At 33.6% G+C, this 18905-nt stretch overlaps 1 protein-coding gene and 1 long non-coding RNA gene across 5 annotated transcripts in view; one reads left to right on the top strand and one right to left on the bottom strand.

The window, feature by feature from the left end:
• The window catches only part of SEMA3A (semaphorin 3A), a 469306-nt gene that overhangs the window by 345236 nt on the left and 105165 nt on the right, over window positions 1-18905 (top strand). The gene's annotated exons all lie outside the window — the stretch shown is intronic.
• On the bottom strand, window positions 1839-17686 carry LOC132679130 (uncharacterized). The gene is made up of 3 exons (XR_009609985.3): window positions 17287-17686; window positions 2463-2682; window positions 1839-1919 (listed from the first exon to the last, which is right to left on the bottom strand). It is a non-coding gene; the product is annotated as an uncharacterized LOC132679130 (long non-coding RNA).

The raw sequence follows: 18905 nt of genomic DNA, 5'->3' as shown, positions 1-18905 counted from the left end.
TTCTTCCCTTCCATGAAGAATAAGACTTTGCTTTTATGCAAAACTTTGAATCAAATGCTCTTAGTAGGAGTCTTCAAGGCCAAAATGCTATTTAAGTGGTAGTTAGTGCTCTGGTGACTAATTTATACATCTGTCTAACCTCTTCTTATTGTGTTCTCTCTCTCAATGCATGATGCTGTTTATCCCAGTAGAGCACAGGTTTATTTCTAGGAGGAAATGTACTAAAGCTGAGAAATTTAGATGTCTTGGTAAAACAGTGATGAGTTACTTTTGGGTAACTCTTTCTGTCTTTCTTAGATTATACAGTGGAGTCTGAATTTACTTTTTAGTGGACTAACTTAGGTGGGAAAAGTCAGGATTCCTTGGAGATTTCTTCTTGGCTACTCATTATTTCCACCAGAGGCAGTGTGTTCCTCATTTGCACCACTGACTAACATGTTGTTAGACCAAGTCCATTATGATTTCTAGGTCTCTCTTTCCTAATATTTCAATACTTGAATCATGTTGGAAGGTGGGCCTTTATAAGTTACCATGCTGAATAAATAGTACCGCCATTTATATTGCAAATTAAATTTATTATTTTTTTATTTAATTTTTTTTTAATGTTTATTTTTGAGAGAGATAGAGAAAGACAGAGTGGGAGCTGGAGAGGCAAAGAGAGAGAGGGAGACCCAGAATCTGAGGCAGGCTTCTGGCTCTGAGCTGTCAGCACAGAGCCTGATGTAGGGCTAGAACTCACTTGCCATGAGATCATGACCTAAGCTGAAGTCAGACACTTAACCAACTAGGCCACCCAGGTGCCCTCTTGGAACTTAAATTTTAAAACACTCTTATATTTGTATTTGAGGAACAGACTCATAGTTCATAAATTCTGAGTGAACTTAACAGCTCAGCAATGTATTTTCATGAGCTATTAACATTCTAATTTCTAAATATTATCAATAAGACAGTTTCTCAAAATTAATAGAACTAGTAGTTAAATGAGGTAGTAGGGGGACCTAAGTCATGATTAGAAACAAGGTTAGAAAAGAAAAAAGTTCACAAATGATTAAAAAAAAAAAAAGTGAGAGAGAACCAGAAATCCCCCTCACCCTGTTTAAAATGTTACAAATCACCATTTTATTTTTTTACTTGTTTGGTCTAAATATGTGATATGAAAACACTATAGTAATGACATTAATATTTTACCCTCTACCACATATTTGGTTCATTTGAAAAAAAAGATTTTTTTCCTCAAAGTATTTCACTGTGTTTTATTCCTAAGAACAATGTCAGATAAAAATGGAAATGTTAGCATTCAATTCTTAGGGTATTTAGTCTCATGTTTTATCAGATCTGGTTTACCTACTGCCAGAAAAATAATTTGGACCAAATTAAATAGTTTTCTAAAGGCTATCCATATTGGTTCAATGACGTCATTGTCAATTACTTCTTAAAAGTCTTTAATGTACTCAGCTTTTGAATCACATCTTCATTCATAATCAACATAGGTATAAGGACTGACTCATATACAGCATGTTAATCAAAATATTTTTTCTTCTCCTGAACCCTCAAGAGCTAGTATGGATCGAAGACCTTCCATTTATTCGATCTAGCCGGTCACTGGAGGTATAGACTACCCAAGTTGCTCTTTCTCCTATCTATGTCTTTTTGATTGATTCCTCTGCACTCATTCCTCATATGATCTATTTTAAGAAGAAATATGTACCCATAAAAACTTTTAATTTGTTACCAATATTACATTTTACAGTAAACATGAAGAGTAGTACTAAACCCTGTTGCCTTAAGGAAAATAGCAGAGTAGGCTTAGACTGAATTTCCACAGATCAGAATATATTTGCCTTCTCTTGCAGTGTTTCAAATAGGCATCAGCAAGTTATCTTGCAGATTTGTTGCATATGGTTCACTTTGATGATAATCTGAAAAACTAATATAATTGCATACTAAATTATTTGGATAACTACCTCATAATCATTTAAGATATTTGTTTCTTTGCTTGGGGATTATGATCATGTGAGTGTCAAGAAATCTCCTTTAATTTTCTTGGGCTAATGAGAAAGAAACAAAGGTTGACTTGATATGCAAATGATGTATTCCTGCCAAGAATAAGCCAAAGTAAGGTCAGAGTGGACTGTGTGAAGGAAGGTTTTGCTGTGGTTGAAAGAGAGAAAAGTGGTTAGAAAATTCAGTCACTCCAGAGCACAGAGGAGGGTTGGTCTACCAGACCCAAAGACTGTAGCTTCTGGACACTAGAACCATGTTCATATTGTAAGAAGGTATTTACTTTTTACAATACACAGGGGTATCGTTATCACTTTGCATTAGTATTGCAAATTTTAATTTTGTTCCCTAGTTTTGTTGGTACTTAATTTTAATCATGAAGAACATATAGTTCCACAAATTTACTTATTTTTAGGAAATATATGATAGAAGGTAAACCTGACAGTACAGTAAGAAGATACCTTGTGGTAGTTTTTAAGCAGATAGTGTCCCCTCTTCTCTGTGTTCACATCTGAGGATGCTCTCCTTGCCCTAGTGTGATGTCCCCTGGTCATGGGCTCCTCATGGCGCTCAGCTGCTCCAGACTTAACACATGTGGTTAATTTGGACAGGATGAGAGCCGGGGAAGTAGAAATAACAAAGGCTGGTGATGGGAATCAGCGTGAGGTGATGAGAACAGCACTGAGGTGAAAAGGAAAGACATAATGAGAAAACCAGTACTTTTGCAATAGAAGTTTTATTTATTAAATAGATTTGAGTAGATACTAGGCATAATAGAAGCATAACATTTATATCTTAAGTTCTTTAGATTTGTAGCTACATTTCTGCTCACTTGCTACAATCAATGCCCAAATGACCTTGGAAGCAATTTGTATTCAGATGACTAATTCAATAGAGATAAAACTGACTTTACTAACAATATAGGAAACATTTTTCCTAAGCCACGTCCTCATAATAATAGTGAGGAATATAAATAAAAATGTCTGCCCCCAAAGAGCTAACATACATGTAAATCTCTAACTTAAACATAGGTGAAACATCAGTAATAATAATAGTTATATTCCCAACAACTAACACTTATTGAGGAATAAGTGCTTTGAATTTGTTACCTCATTCATTCTTCACAAAGTCTGATGAGCTAGGTACCCTTATATTCTCATTGTACGCTTGAGAAAGGTAAGGTTTTCATGGGTATTTTGTAAATGTACCTGAGGCAAGCATCCTGTTCAGTGGTTTGTGTCTGAGACCACAACATGCTCCTTTCAAAGGAAGTTACTAACAGCATGTAGTGGAAGAGGAGTGAGGAAGTCATTCATTCTAATTTAGAGGACTAAGTTAAGGATTTTTGTGTTGTATTTATTTTATATTTTGAAAATACTCAACAATACTTCAGATTCATTGCCTGGTTTGAACAGGTGATGACTGTAAATAAGGGGAATTCATGAAGTGAACAAAGGCATTCACATTTCAGTTGGATTTAGAAAAATGAGTGAAGTATTGATAGTTGTGAAAGATAGTCGAGACTAGAAGGGCAGAATAAAAGGACAGAGTCATAAATGAGGAAATGGCAAATATCCCAGTGTGCAGAGAGTATAGTGATTTCAAAAAAGAAGGCTGGAAAATTAGGATCAACTTGAATTTGGGGAAGCCAGTCAAGAGCAATATAAATTTTTTGAAGAGACTACTATTATCGCTATGATTGGCTTTAAAACATGTTTTCATGTAAACACATTTTTGGTGTAAATGTAATTGGGAGGGGTTACGGAGTGATGAATGGACATATAGCTGTGTCCATTTTGAGAGTGTGGCAAACGTTTGAGTGGTGACATGATGAGAGCCTAAACTAATATTGAGTGAAAGATATTAAATATATTTAAAATCCTTACAGGAAAGTAAAAATAAAAATAATATCCAAATCTCCTAAGCTACTAGGTGAAATACAGATGAGAAGAGGACACTGTTTAAATTCTCCAATAAAAAATGCCTTCCCAATTCCTTTGGGATAATTAGAGAAACACGTTTTGTAGCATATTGTGGTTCATGCACACTCAATTTTCACTTCTAAGTCTACAAATAAGCTGAATTTATGTTGTGCATAAAACATTAAGCTATCATATGCAAAGTTATGTGAATTTCTCACCCATAGTGTATCTCACAAAAGCATGATTTCTCCAAGCTTGTAAATCCAGAGAATGCTATTTTGTGTAATGCATATGTGAAAGCAATTCAGACACATTGTTTAAAAAATAAAAATAAAAAACAAACAAAAAACAACTAAATAGAAAGAAATAAAATATACAGTACTTAGAAACAGTGATTTTAATGAAAAATCTGAGCTTTATTTTTAATTACATTTTTACGTTATAACTTATTCTGTGAAATTTTTATAAAAATGATACATCTGATTTATCCTTTGTTATTCTGTTTAGTTTCTCTCCTGCTACAGCTATTCCCCATGATTTTTTCATTATGTGTATTAATATTAATGCCTGTCATTGTTGGGATAGTTGATGGCTTTATCAGTATTTTATAGCAGTTTATTTTCACAACTCTGTGATGAAAGTGTTGTCTCCATTTTTTAGTTTGGGAAACTGAATTTTAGCGTGGTTCATCATACTTCTATCACACAACTAATTAGTCTCCTGCCATAATCATCCTAGCATATTGCTTTTTGGTAACGTAAATCTTATGTCTGATATTGTACTACTTATACTTTATTGGAATGATGCTACATCATGTTTTCTTTAATGTTTTTTTTTTAATTGTGGTAAGAATAATTAACACAAGATCTACTCTCTTAATACCTTTTAAGTGCATGGTTCATTATTGTTAACTATAGGCGTAACGCTGTACAGACGATCTCTAGAATTTAGTCATTTTGCATAACTGAAACTTTATACTTGTTGAGCAGCAAATCCCCATGTCCCCTACCCACAGTCCCTGACAACCACCATTCTACTCTCTATTTCTGAGACTTTGGCTATTTTAGGTTCCTCCTTTAAGTGGAATCATAGAGCATTTGTCCTTCTGTGATGGTTTATTTTATTTAGCATAATATCCTTCAGATTCATTCCAGTATTATTTGCAGTAGCTAAGATATAGAAACAACCCAAATATCCATCAACAGATGGATGGATAAATAAAATGTGGTAGAAACATAAAATGGAATATTATTAAGCCTTAAAAAAGAAAGAAAGCCTACTATTCAACAACATATACTGTGTGTTCATTAATACTCAAGTCTAAAACCTCTCAAAACAATGAATTGCAAGTGAAATGAATTACAGCTTGCATTATTGGAAGCCTCTTGAAAGAAACATTAAATTTTTTGTATTAAAAATGTGACAGTGCCTGTCATCTTGGTAAAATTTCATGGCAGTGATAAATTCATGGAATCTTTTAAAAGATATGGTAATGGGGCACCTGGGTGGCTCAGTCGGTTAAGTGTCCGACTTCAGCTCAGGTCACGATCTCACGGTCCATGAGTTCGAGCCCCGCGTCGGGCTCTGGGCTGATGGCTCAGAGCCTGGCCTGCTTCCGGTTCTGTGTCTCCCTCTCTCTCTGCCCCTCCCCCATTCATGCTCTGTCTCTCTCTGTCTCAAAAATAAATAAACGTTAAAAAAAAAAATTATAAGATATGGTAATAATATAATCAGGGAGTCATGTTTCAGTAAAAGAAATGCTAGGATACCTCACAGAAACATACTTTCTGATTCTACTAATTCTGTCTCTGTGTAATCTTAATATTGAGCCAAGATAAACAAAGCATACCTGCTTGTGCTTCTACTCAAACACACAGGAGAGTGGTAGTATGTTTTATAATCAAGGAGAATTTTAATTCTTTTTCATCCCAAAGGGAAATGCAGAATCTGTAGCATTAATAGCAATATATTTTAAATAGAATACTTAAAATATAAAAAAATAAAAATTGGTTTTCTCTCATTTAAAGTTAGTGAAACATATCCTCTTTTTCTTAATATTTTGATTATGTACTGTCTCAAGAATATAGAGAAATCTGGATGCTGATCTATATAAAATTCTAGATTCTCTAATAAACCAAAAATATGTAATTTATATGGCAAATTATCAAAAAACAGAAAATTGGCAGTTACTATTCTGTTTCTTAATATAAATGGCTCTTTTTAATCTACTTATGCCTATGAAGATATTGAATATTAATGTATTTGAAAAAACTATTTTTTTTACTCAAATTTAATTTTGTACTTAAGAGTCTTTAGAAATTCTGGCCAAAACAAATGCATTTAGAGAAATGTAAATTTACATGAAAGGACATCCTTTAATCACTGTCTAAAAACTTGGCCAGCATAAGCCTTGAAATTTTATTTAACACAATTGCTTCTGTCTTTGCATATTTCGCCCTTACACTTTAGTAACTTAGATCTATTCCTTTATAAGTGATAGAAAATTTGGTATCAGGGTCTATGCACAGTTTTGAGATTTGTACATTTACATGCAGGCAATATAGTTTCAAATTGTCAGAAATCAAACTGTATAGAATGACTACTTTCCATTTTTATTTTATTTTTATTTTCCAGTCTGACATTTTAATTCAATTTTGCATCTTTGGTCACTGAAAGCAATCTCAAGAATTGCTGAGTGGTTAAAAAGGGAGTCTAATGGGATCTAAAATCAATTCACAGGTCTGTCACTGATTCATTGTGTGACTTTTGCTGCCACCGAAATGACATTAAATTGGTCTCCTCAAAATTTTCACACCTCAAGATTTCTCACGTGATAAAAAAAATAGTTACCTAGAATGCATTATGCATATTCACTTAAGAAAATAGGTTAGTGATTAAATACAGGACTAGCTTCTATTTCAGCAAGTTACCTCACTTGTGATGATCACAAAGCTTTACACAGAGGCTTAAAGTCTGAATCTTTCTAATGTTGCAAATGGGGTTCTGTATACATGCCAGGGTTCAAGCTCCTTTTAAGTGCTTCTATCCTGGCAAACTTTTTTTTTCTTTTGATTTACATTTTGTTGGCATTTAATAGCTGTCTTACCTCATATTTAAATTACTTAACCTGGAAAGGATGAATATTTAGTGCCCCACATTTCTTGCCCTTTGCTGGCCTAAATCTTGGAGGCAAATGTAAGATTTGCCATAAGGAATACCTTTTCTTTGTATTATCTCATGCTAGATAGCAATTCTAGCTAATAATACCTTGACACTACATCACATTTTTGCTAACAGCATTATGGAATTTTTTTAAAATTCATGCTAAAATTCCATAGTCTCTTAGACGTAAGTAAAAATCTTTTTTTCCCCTAGAATGGGGTGTAATAACTCACCTGACAGATGAATAGGAAAAGATGATGTAAATGGTAAGCAAAATATAACCATTTTTACAATGCAAACATCTAGAAAACTAGAAGTGAACTGACATACCCTTGTTTATAAAGTACATCAGAGGCAATCAGTAGTTTCCAATGTCTTGATTAAAATCAACTTCAGGTAAAAAAAAAAAAATGAAATGAAGTGTTTGCTGTATGAATGCATGAATAACAAAAAAATTAGTCACATTTGCTTTTCGACTTTGCACTTAACAAGTCCAAAACTTTACTAATCTCCTAAGACAGAAATAAGAAGTATATTTCAACTATGCTGCTCGGAAAAAGATATGATCTGGGAAGATTTTAGTACCAGAAATTAAGTTGGAAAATTTGATGTCTACGTAACTACTTCAGGTTAGTACTATGCTGAACACAGAGCTGAGCACTATCTGATGTCTCACTTAAAAAAATTTTATGAAAAAAAATTATATCCAGAGTTAAACTGTGACCACATTTCCGTGAAATTCTTATTCAAAAATACATGTTTATGAAATACCAAAGCTTACCATTAGCATGTAGCTCATCAGATTTCTATCCTTCATATTTAATATAGGAAATTGAAGCTCAGATTGCTTCTAAAATATGATGGTTACTTAGTGGCAAAAGCTGAAGTTAAACTCAGTTCTCCTGACAGCTAATTCAGATTCTTTTCTAGTTTACTATATTGTCTTCACTTTCATTGCCAAACATGTAAAAAAAAAAAAAAAGCCATGAAAAAATTTTCCATGGATGCCAAGCTTTGTATCAAGTTTTTGTTTCCAAAATTAAAATAAATTGAATAACCTTAGATATTTATTTTTAAAAATACAGTTACCCTTTACTTTCTCTAGGGGCTCATGGTCTGATTATAAACATTAACAAGTAATTTCAGAGAAGAATTGTATGGTTTCTTTCACAAAAGTACTATTTCTTTATTGAAAATGAGTCAGTTGCCTCTTTAAAACAGATAACATTTGAACATTGTTTCAGTACTTTACGCTTTTGCCCTTTATTCTCAAAAAGTAGCTAGATTTAAGATGATTTCTGTTAGTTGAAGCAGTCAACACATATCAAATATTATCAAAGGAAATAATTGAAAACATTAGGAAAGCAACCAGAGCACAAGAATCATGCAGAATTTCACCCACACACCTCTGCATACAGTGGACAAGAATGACTAAACGCTTTGATCTTTCCTGGATAACATGAAAGAGAAAAAGGGAAAAAGCAACATCTGTTAGAAAAAAAAAAGTTTAATGAACAGGGTGGAGACTAGTTGAGTGTTGACATAAAACATGAGAAAAGAAAAATTCAGAAACAAAATTATTTATGGTCACAGACCTCAATAGGTCCAAAGAGATAAGTCAGATTTACAAAAAAGTATTAAAGTGAATGCAGTTTGATTTATATTTAAAACAAGGATAATTCCTATTGTGAGTTCTCTATAATTGTTTTTTTCTACAGTTGTTATCAATAGGAAATATATGTGTAAGGTTGTATATCTATATATATGACGTTTGTACATAAACCTATATATAATATATATTGTATGTATGTGTATATTTATATCCATAGTGATGCCAGTGTCTTAGACAAAATTGTGAAAGTGTAGTATGAGGAATATAAGTCAACTTAGACTGCCTGAACATGTATTTATAAATATAGGCTTTAGTTTATTTTCCATTTAACTTAAGGAAATAAATGTCTGTTGTGGGAAAAGTGATTGTTTTAAAACAGATCAATTTTATATACAGGTGAAATTTGCCTGGGCATTGTCATCCAACTATCATTGCAAATATCCACAGCAAAGGCATTTTTTCAGTATTTTATGAGGTTGTGGGACTTTTCAGGTTTATGAGTTTTTATATCCCAAAGGGTGTTGTTCCTGGTGGTTTTTCTTTTTAGAATTGGTATCATATTATGCTGTTATAAGTATAGATTCCACTGTCCTGTTATTTGGTATTTTCAGGGATTCTGGCTGTTACAACAGCTGTTCCCAGTCTTCTATCTGGTGGATGTTATGCACATATGTGATATTTTCTCATATATGCATAAGAATATTCTGGAATATAAGTGGATAAAATAATTACATTAGAACCTTAACCTTAATTGGACATAAATTCTTAAAATATAGTAACAAAATAAAAACTATTGAAAATGTACATAATTTAAGTTCATAGAAGCAAGCCATATTTGAGGTCAGAGAAAGTGGATCAAGAGCATAAAAAAAAAAAAAAAAAAATGGCAAGAAACCGTGATCCTAAATGTAATGAGAAAGGATTTAGGAAATACAAAAAGATAACTGCCTCTTACAGATTATGCCATATGTAGTAGACTAGGTCGGCTTTTCTGCCAGACTGTAGACCAGAGATGTAAAAGTCACCATTGACATATGGTTCCATTTGATAAAGTAAGACTCTTCCCTCGCTGCCTCTTCTCTTCTACCAGTTGGCCTGTCCGGTCCGGTTTCTACACTGAAGCCAGAGCATGCTTCTTAGAAAGCAGTTGGTGGCCTATTACCTTGGTTTAAGGACATTCTCTTGCTTTCTTTTAATCCTAGCAGTTAGGGAAATCTGCTTTTTGGTCTTAGTCCTTCCTACCTCTGCATCCTTTTTTGAGTACTCTTCCTTTATCCTCTCCTGAAACTCTGGAGTTTCTTTTCTTCTTTCAGTTCTTTTACATTCCCAGTCTCTCTTCCTTTGAGTCTTTGTTTTTATTTTTTTTCTATTTCCTGGATGGATCTTTCCCCTGATACTTACTTTAATAAATCCGTCTGATCTTCCTGATATCAACCCATGCATTACTTCCTTAGTTTCCCTCATTTCTCTTGTATTACAGTTAAACTAATATATACTCTCATAGCAGCACAAGCAACTTGTGATAAGTTCTGTAAAAAGGATTAGGAAATTTGTCTGAAATAGGATACATATATTGCAGATAGGATTCACATCATAAACTCTGAACTGTTAGGGATCATTTCTTTGTCTTTTAAGGGTTAATTTTTCTCATATTTTTCCTGGATAAAAAGTCACAGCATACATATTAGAATGAGAAATACAAATCCTCAGCTAGTTTGAACCTTTGAATAGCACCAAATAGTCTCTTAAAAAAGAAAATCTTGGGTACTCCATATTTCAATATGAGTCATATACATTTGACATATATTGCCACCTTTATGTCAGGAATAACCCATAGTCATTAACATACAACTATGCTGAAATTTTACACTTTTGATTTTTTGTTGGTATAATTGTTTTATCCCTCATATGCATAAGGCCTTAATAGAGAACAGAGTAAATAAAATTTTCATAATAACATTTACACAGATCTGCAATTGAAACTTATTTGGCCGTTAGAGCCTTTATGCAGCAAGTCAGGAAAGAAGTAGTTGGAGAATGTACATGCCCAATCTTAAAGGAAAGATGAAAAGAAGGAAGGAAGGAGGAGTCAAAAAGGGAAGCAAGGCAGGAAGAAGGAAGGAAGGAAGAAATATACCTCAAAATCCACTTTGATATAACAGGTAGGGCTAACAATGGAATTTATTGCACAATAATAATAACAGCAACAACTACCATATTAATTTATATTTTGGGCCCTTTGTTCAAAATAGAATAGAAATTCTATGTTCTTCAGTACTCTGAGTATGACAGAGATTCTTTGGGTGCTCTTGCTTGTAACATAATGTCCGTGTTAAAGTCTACTTTTCACTCCTGGAGACTAACACACAGGAAGCAATAAATATAATAAGCAATGTGATGTTCAGCAGCAGCTTTTTTTCCTGACAGTGTAAGAAAGTGGGAGTTTTAAGGTGAGAGGGCAAGGAGACAAGTAGAAGGCAAAGGCAGAAATATGTACACACTAACATTCAAAAGATAATAACTGAAGGTAGCATTACAAGAAAACTATGCACCATTGTTTGAGTTTCGAATTAAAGCTCTCTGAGGATAAAGGCAAATTTTATTTTGGTAAAAGAATTGCCTTTCATCTTCCCCCATCAAGATTTAATTGGCAGGAGATGACACAGCTTGCTTAACAATCAGGTATTTCAGGGGTTGAGCAGTTTGACAGGGAGCAGGTTTCCCTCAGCTCTCCTTAAATGCCTTTTTTCCCCCCTCTCTGTGAACACCATGTATTTGGCATGCATAAAACATTAATTCAGTAATACTCTCAGAGAGTAGACCATGGATTAACTAGAATTCAGACTTTGGAATTTGGCAGAATATACAGAGTTGTGTAAAAATACAACCTTCATGTCTGTGATTGAAAAAAAAAAAGACATTGTAATATGGCATTTAATTTTGTTCATAACGTACTGATTTTGATTCTAGATAAAGCATCTCATTTTCTGTAATGGTTGGCAGGTTAGGAAAAGAGCATCATAATCAAAATCATTGCATGTTTTTGACTGAAAATGACTGAAGTTAGCTCTTTACTTATGACTAATTAATAAGTTAATAAATTTCTAGCTATTCATTGTGAGGAAAGTATAAATATTGCCTGAAACATGGAGTCAAAGTAAAGCAGTTTTCCTTCAGTCTCACCTAGTGTTTAGAAACCATTTTGTATTAACCACAATGTTAGCTAGAAAAGGATTTAATTCTGTCACTTTACCACAGAGAGATATTGTGATCAAATATGTTTAACCTAGTAAAACACTCTGCTGAATAGATGCTGAATTGTGATGCCAAGTACTTCTCATTCTGATTCTAGTGCTCTGGATAACGTAAATGCTTTTAGTTTGGAGATTTTCTCTTCTGATGAGATGTGAAACCTACACTTTTGTGTAAGAGTATATTCTTTTTATCAGTCTACACAGTTTTCTACAGCAAGCCTTCTGACGTGTTGGACACTTAATAATATTTGTTAATTTGAGTAAATGAATAACCACCAGTGTCAGCATAGTTATTATGACTTTAAAAGTACCAATTTTAAATATTCTTGTTTTTAATAGAAAAAAAAAAACAGTTAATCATCATTTTGTCCCACTTTGCTTCATTTTCTTTGCTTCCAAAAAATGTAAATGCCATTTTACATTTGTTGGTTCAACTCTGTCATATGCTTCCTTTTCATTGCATTTGGGTTGAATCTTTTCTCCTTGCAGAGAAAACATGCTGTTGCTGTGTGGTAAGCTCTTCGTGCACGTATTTAGGCATATTATCTACAGACATTGTGTTACCTGCCTGTTGTTTAAGGAGCAAACATTAAATAATATATTTTCAGAAATGAAAAGGACATCTCATGATACAGCAGCCATTAGCACTCTGTCAAATTCCTAGATTTTTTTAAACACGCGTGTTGATTTTTCCCTGCGATAGTTTTATTTACAAAGTTCTTTACAAGAACTATAGGCACATACACCTCCACTGGAACTTAAAAAATAAAAAGCATCTTTTATAATATTTGTATTATTTTATTATTCAGATAATATGGAATCAAACTTCAAATCTTTCAAATATTCACAAACACATTTTCTTTAGTTTATTTTCTATAATAGGACAGACCTAACTTCACATCTTTTATAATATAATAATAATATTGAGATTTTCAGATATATTGTCCTTCGAATGTTTTAACTGTCTTACGTATTTAGTGTCTACATGTTAGATAGTTCAAATTTAAAAATCATTTTTGAATTATGTATTTCATAACTTTTAAAACTGAGTTTCAGAGCACAAAAGCTTCCTTTCTAGGTAATAAATGTAGCTGCTTAAAGCAATATACAGTATACTTAAACCACTAATTGTTTCTCTATATAAATATATATATAATAGTTTTATGTATATATATGAAATATATATAATATATAAATATATATAATATATATAAATATATATATTATATACATACCATCGTTAGAGCTGCATAATTATAAAAAGCATGCCATTTCTAAAATGAGCCTTGCAGTGAATTTACCATAAAAAAAATGCCAATAATTACTTTGAAAGCATGGCTATGTTTTCATTAGATGTTTTGGTAACTTGAAATTATAGCATAACCATACATGATTTAAATACACATCACTTCAGTCAAGTAACTGAAGGTAACAGACTGTTAAATGGCTATCTTCATAACTGCACTTGAACTAAAATCAGTAACTTTTTAACATGTCCGTTTTATCTCTGAAACAATATTTGCAGTATGGTATTTGTTCCAATATTAATAGTTGACAAGTTTTTGTAGATTTGTATCTAAAAAGTTAAAAATACTCTTATTGAAGAATTTACTATCAGTGAAGATTTATTTACTTTAAAATGGCAAAAATTGTACCAGTTATACCAATAGTAGTATATGTAACATATATTCTTCCACAAGAGGAGTACCCAACTGAGCTGTACTGAGATCTTGACATTTTGTTCCTATTTAAGAGGAAGTGTTTAACACTCTTCTCAAAATATGCTGCAAAGTAGTGCTTGAGATGAGTGTTTACATATAATTTTTCACCAAATGGCCTTTTTTCCCTAATAGCTCTAAATTGACTCATCATTGGGTCTTAGGAGAACTATTACTTCAATGACAATTGTACTCTTAGTATAAGCTCAAAAGAGTTAAGCAGAGAACTTTAAAACCCCTGTTCCATTGTTTCAAATTCAGAAAAATATACCATGAAAGAGCACTCAGAGCAACATTCAGAGACTTCTCACTAACAAAGGGATGATTATGTCTTATTTATTTTTGAATTCGCAAACTACTGTTTCATATTAAAGTTGTTTTCATCTTGTTGGACAGGAAGTTGAGAAAAATAAATAGGATCATGCATCTCATACCATTTTTAAAAATATGTCAAATTTTATAGTCAAAGAATAATAAAATATTATCTTTAAAATATGAAATGCGTCTCTGTGATCAGTCAACATATAGTACACACAGAGTATCATTTGTGCTATATCATGTTAGTGGTAAATAAAACTGAACTAAGGAGTCTTACCTTGAGTAATGTAGAAATTACTTAGAGACACAAATCTGCCAAAGTCAGCAAACATATTTTCAACAAATACTTGTTTTTGTGTTCACTTTATGATATCAACATTATGGATTTATATTTGAAAGATAAATTTGACCTGTTTTCTGCTCTCAAACCCTACATGGGCATTTTTTGGAGAAAAAAAAAATCATACTTGACATAAAGCAATGGTCAGTTATCATAGTTATGTAGAAAGTACCACAGAAGTCTCAATTTTGGAATATCCAGTTTTCCTAAGAGTATTTAAGCTGGTTCCAAAGCAGGTTAAGACAAGTATAGGATCATTTCCACAAATGGGAGAAACACAGAGTAATAAAAGTGAAACATGATGCAAAAACATAAAGAAAGTCCAATGGCAGTCAAATAATGTAATAATGCCATAGGTTTTCAGAGAACAGAAATCAGTGGGAATGAACTGTTTGGGAAAGGTTTCAAGAAGATAGTAATAAAAGCAGTTAACAATACAGTGACAACAATAAGCTATTTTTGAGTTATTTCTGAACACTTTTCTGTATAACTTCTGTTTATACTTCAGAACTCCACTTAGATGTCCTCTCAAGAAAGCCTTGTCTGTCCACCTCATTCCCACTACCCACTCAAGCTAAATCACCATCATTTTTCTTGTACAATTGTATTCTTCAGCAATATACATGAAAATTACATGAACATTGTATATGTATTTGTTTAATGTCTGTCTTCCCTACAAAACTGTAAGTGACAGAGGACTGACAGCATCTGTATCTTACTCAGTTCTGCAACTTCCACCCCTAGCATGAGGTAGGATCACTAAGAATATTGAAAAATTAATGACTACATTTTCAAACACTATGCCAAGTAGTTATCTTATTTCATTGCTACAGTAGTCTAAATAGGCAGATTGTTTTCTTTGTTTGTTTGTGTGTGTATCCCAGATGAGAAAACTTGGAATTAGGTTAAATAACCAATGCAAAATCACACACCTAGGGAATCCCAGAGTCACAATTTGAACTCAGATCTCTATAACTACTAACGTCTTAATACAGTAATTATATTAAGCTACTTGAAAGTAAATTCTGATAATGATCTGAAAGGGTTTTGATAAATCAATGGAACGAAGTAAATATTTTCACTAAAGAAAAAAAAAACAAAGAAAAACAAAGACATGAAATTAATGCCAAAGTTACTATTTTCATTGGATAGTGAAGAGAATATGCTCAATAGACCATTTTGCATAAATTAGAAAGTAGAATAACAATGAGGTTGGGCATTAGCATTAGGCCAAATTATGAGGAATCTTGAGAGAAAGTTCTATTTTATATATATATATATAAAATGTGTGTGTATATATATATATATATATACACACACACGCATACATATGTATACATATATATGTATATGTACATATGTGTGTGTGTATATATACATATATATACATATACGTATACACATACATATACGTATATGTATACATATACATATACATATATATGTATATATATATACATATACATATATATATATATATATAAAGCTACTGAGGATTGTTGCATTGAAAGTTAATATAATGGAAGCAGGTTTTACAGAATTTAAACAGCTAGTGAAGTATATGCTGAAGTGACGGGTAAAACAGTAGTCTTCTTGGAAGCTAAGCAGAAGTCTGGTATTGATGTAATCACAGCCAGTACTTGAACAACGAACGTAGAAGAAAAAAATATAGAAGAGGTTCTTTGGTAGAAGGATAAAAAAGGTTTACTAATTGACAGATAATAAAGAATAAATGAGACTAATAAGCCAAGGGTATGTTCTGGGCTTTGAACATGTGTGACAAATCCCGTTGAGTTCATTCATAAGATTTGAAGCATCATTGAGAATTGACTTGATGATAAGATCGTGGTGTTGAACAAAGTGCAGTGCTTGGTTTCCACTGTGTCGAGGTTAGGGTTTGGAAGAGTCATCCAAGCAGCGTGTCACTGAGGCAAGTACTGAGCTGAAGGAAGAAAGAAGTGTAGACAAGGAGGTCCTGACTTAGAAGTTTTGAGTAATAATTAAGGTGAAATGAGATATAAGAAAGCCTTAGCTTCTTAGCCTTAGCAAAGGCACTTTTGGTGAAACCTGGGGAGAAGTAATGAAAGACCAGGAAACAGGGGTAGCACAAACACAGAATCAAGTCAAAACAAAAAATCATACCTGGAAATAGGCACTCAGGATCTCCATGTTCAATGAAAATACCAAGGAACACCAGATAGGCCGCAAAGATTAAAAAAATAATAAAATGAAAAAAAAATTGAAAAAAGCTTTGTTCTAACTCCCCTGGAGTTAGAACAAGAAAGTCATTGATGTCTTCTAATATGACCCTTCCAGTGGAAGAGTGGGAAATGGAATTCAGGAAAAGTGTTTATGTAGAAGAAATAATTGAGGAAAAGGGATAAAAAACAAGGTATATGTGAAATTTGGCTGTGAAAGGAATCCAATTCAAGGGAGTGTAGGTCAGCAGGAAAAGAGAGTTATGCAACTGGCTAAATTTATCTTGATGTGTTTAAAATATATTTCCCAATTAATCCTTTGAAAAAAACCCAAGACTTATCTTTGTTTCTCAGGTCTGTCATTTGCTGCACAGGGCCCTGGTAATCATTTTGAGCATATGAAGAAACAAGTTAAGACAGCCTGTGGTAGGGCATGATTAGAAGTAATGGTTCCTTGTTTCCAGAGTATTTTCTCAGTACACAAACCACATCTTCTGTGCTGTGGATTTTTAAAATCATAACATTTCATGTAACAACAGCTTGAACAGCTAAACCTACTATCTTCCACTGTAATACCTTGGCCATGGATATAATTACTGTAAATTCCAGTTCTGTTAATTATCATTTGTACCCCTTGGAGCACAAGCAATGTCCTTGACCTTCAAGTGAATAAAATGGTATCTACCACATAGCACGGTTGTGAGGAATATAAATACAATATGAAAATGACAATAAAAATAATAGCACAGTTTCTATGTTACTGTCACATAGGAGAAAACAGCCTTAGGGAGGTGAAAGTTAGAGTCACACAACTCTGAAGCAGGAGAGCCTGGACTCAAACCCAGGTGCTCGAATTCCACAGACTGCAGAAGTGCCCAGCACAAGACCTAGCATCTTCTTCTCTTCTCAGCTGGTGCCGCTGTGATTAATGCTAGGACCAGAGAGAGGGCTGGCAAAGAGAAGAGTGTGGCCCTAGCACCACAGCAACAGCTGCAGCCTTTATGCCATCGCTGCTGACCCTCTGGTCCTGTGAAGTGATCACACAGGTCACCTATGGGGAATTTAGCCGTCGGGGTAGGAAAACAGGAAAGACAGCATTGCTCTGTCCTCTTCCCTGATCTTGCCTGGCACCTGTCTTTGGAAATTCAAGTGCTTACAACTGCCAGACAAAAGCAAAAATTATGTAGAAGACAAGCAGTCTAGGTTAACCATACATTTGAGGTTTAGTTACACTTCTCTATTCCCAAACACTGGACTTGTCAAACCTTGTAATGACCAGCCATGCCTTCCTGGTAACCCATTCATATGCGTTATTTTCCATTTTGTCCCATTTGTTTTCCAGACTGCAAGGGGTGGGGGGATACTAAATACTGGAGGAGAATGATAATTTCATTCATTTTCATAGGGTAAAAAGATGAAAGAAAATTAGTAATAGAGCAGGGTACTTAAGATGAAATGAATAGTTCAACAAATATATTCCATGTTTCATAATTGTCCTTTGTTAAATATTCCTTAACTTTATCTGCAGGAAGATTTCAGAATTACAAAACGTCAAAACTTTACCACATAATTCAGGATATCCCTCAACTTCCTTCCCACCATGTTTTCTCCTTTCTTGATTTTGCGACCATTTTTAATCTCCATCTGTGTTTGCTCAATGTCCTCACCCCAGCCCACCAGTTATTCTTTCCCCCCAGAACAGCATCTAAGATTTTATGGTCAGGTTCAAAGCTCCGTGTAATATGATCTCCTCCTACATCCATGTTCTCATTTCCTATAACACCCCCTCTCATCCTCCCTTTGCTCCTCCTAAACTTCAAATACAGTCCATTGATTCAGTTAGCCAAAAATTATCTCATTCCAAATGTCGCATCCTCCCCTACTAATATAAGCATATCCTTATCCTCTATTCTTAATATCCCTTGAGAAACCCACATTCTTAGGCATCACATTACATAGGAATTTTCAGGTTTCATCATACTGTAACTTTACTTTTCCTGATGGAATGACAGTGTATGATGGTTGTGAGTAACAGCTTACAGGTAGCTTTGCAGAATATTGGACAGAATATCATAAAGACAAAAGTCATTCACTTACTGTTGAGAACAGATCCCTGCCTTATTTTGTTCATGTTCAGAAATTTGGATTTAAACATTAGGATATTTGAGGTAAGGCTGCCTGGGTAGCTCAGTCAGTTAAGCATCCGACTCTTGATTTCGACGCAGGTCATGATCTCGCAGTTAGTGAGTTCGAGCTCTGCATCAGGCTCTGACGGTATGGAGCCGGCTTGGGATTCTCTCTCTCTCTCTCTCTCTCTCTCTCTCTCTCTCTCTCTCTCCGCCTCTCCCTCTCCCTCCCTCCCTCTCCCACCTGTGCTGTC

This window comes from Panthera onca, chromosome A2 (genome assembly GCF_046562875.1).
Source record: "Panthera onca isolate mPanOnc1 chromosome A2, mPanOnc1 haplotype 2, whole genome shotgun sequence".
NCBI classification, from domain to species: domain Eukaryota; kingdom Metazoa; phylum Chordata; class Mammalia; order Carnivora; family Felidae; genus Panthera; species Panthera onca.
The sequence above is the reverse complement of the archived record's forward strand: the minus strand, read 5'-3'. Positions and strand labels throughout refer to the sequence as shown.